Consider the following 641-nt stretch of genomic DNA (forward strand, 5'->3'; position numbering starts at 1 on the left):
GTACGACTGGCGCCTGGCGCCGAGGGGGTGCACTGACTTCCAGCCGCTCCCGAGGGTTCCAGGCACACACTCACTAACAGCAAGAACCACTTCACAGGGCACCACTTAATGAACACTTTACATCTCTGGATCAAGCCAAAGCACCACGGACCTCCACGCCATACCCGACAGAACAACACTGAGCAGTCTCCCCGTCCCAGCAGACACCCTCTGGCTCCAGGACCCAACCTGACACATCCCATCTTCGTGGCTCTGCGCAGCACGAAGAGCACAGCAAGGAGTGGTTTCTCCCTAACCCCCGTCAGACTCTGATGAAAGGTTTACCACGCTCCAGGTCCAGCCTGAGTGACGCAGATTCCCACAACACCTAACGACAGGTGAATCCCGGATAGAGTTGAGAGACAACTCCACAGCAACCACCTGGCTGGTTGGGGATCGCCCGCACTGTGTCACTGCTGCGCGCAGGCGGCAGAGAAGGACTGCGTGATCCTGCCGGGCAATGTGAGAACACTTTGTCCCCACTTTGATTCTGTTTTTGAACCACAAGAAAAAAAGGGTCACAAACCACTCAGCCCGTGTTCTCTCCCTCTCGGACCCACCAAGAGGCCCGAGAACGGTCATCAATGGCGAGCGGCTCCTGC

General features: G+C 57.4%; 1 non-coding gene across 1 annotated transcript; it reads right to left on the minus strand.

The window, feature by feature from the left end:
* Positions 1–563: 563 nt before the first annotated feature.
* Positions 564–641, minus strand: LOC113962321 (the record flags this gene model as incomplete). Its single annotated transcript, XR_003532514.1, has 1 exon — positions 564–641. It is a non-coding gene; the product is annotated as a small nucleolar RNA U3 (small nucleolar RNA).

The sequence above is a fragment of the Neopelma chrysocephalum genome, unplaced genomic scaffold (genome assembly GCF_003984885.1).
Source record: "Neopelma chrysocephalum unplaced genomic scaffold, ASM398488v2 Primary Assembly neopelma1_143777, whole genome shotgun sequence".
Taxonomy (NCBI): Eukaryota; Metazoa; Chordata; class Aves; order Passeriformes; family Pipridae; genus Neopelma; species Neopelma chrysocephalum.